The sequence below is a fragment of the Schistocerca americana genome, chromosome 10 (assembly GCF_021461395.2).
Source record: "Schistocerca americana isolate TAMUIC-IGC-003095 chromosome 10, iqSchAmer2.1, whole genome shotgun sequence".
NCBI lineage: Eukaryota > Metazoa > Arthropoda > Insecta > Orthoptera > Acrididae > Schistocerca > Schistocerca americana.
In genome coordinates, this window is record NC_060128.1 from 52,218,510 (window position 1) to 52,219,323 (window position 814).

At 43.7% G+C, this 814-nt stretch overlaps 1 pseudogene; it reads right to left on the reverse strand.

Annotated features, from left to right (window-relative positions):
- Nucleotides 1-361: 361 nt before the first annotated feature.
- On the reverse strand, nt 362-478 carry LOC124552784 (annotated as a pseudogene).
- Between the last annotated feature and the right edge of the window lie 336 nt (nt 479-814).

Here is an 814-nt window from a genome sequence, read left to right on the forward strand (position 1 = left end):
CAACTACTATTCTGATGTTGAGGGACTCAAGTTCGCACTCCTTTCATCTCAGACAACATGTCCTGTCCGTTTAATAATTAACATGTAGAAGCTGAATTTTTCTTCAGTTTTCTCCAGAGTTTCCTGAGTTGTTTCCACTGGACAAGCAAAAACTGAAATTAAATGATGTTTCGCGTAGGGTGTCCGAGAAGGAATGGTCAGTATTCAGTGATATATACAGCACCCCGTCTTCAGGCCACAAGTGGCCCATCGGGACCATCCGACCGCCGGTCGTTATGATGGTTTTCTGTGACCGGAGCCGCTACTATTCGGTCGAGTAGCTCCTCAATTAGCATCAATAGGCTGAGTGCACCGCGAAAAATGGCAACAGCACATGGCGGCTGGATGGTCACCCATCCAAGTGCCGGCCACGCCCAGCAGCGCTTAACTTCGGTGATCTCACGGGAACCGGTGTATCCACTGCGGCAAGGCCGTTGCCATTCAGTAATATGACAGAATGAAATCATTCGAAAGAAAAAATTCTACTGAACATGGGGTCTAAAACGCATACCTTAAGAGCTACAGGCACTTGTTCGGTAGAAAGACATATTTATCAATAGCTCTTAACGTATGCATTTGAGAGCCCATATTTGTTAGAGCTTTTGCCTCTAATGCCATCCCTGCCATATACCTCAATACTGACCATTCCTGCTCGTACTCTCTGTATGATATACGGAAGTTATCATTTCGAGTTAAGTGATTAATCTAATAGTTTATTTTCAGTAATTGTTACTGCTGAACACAAAATGATTTAAGGGATTTTGTAAGAAAACAG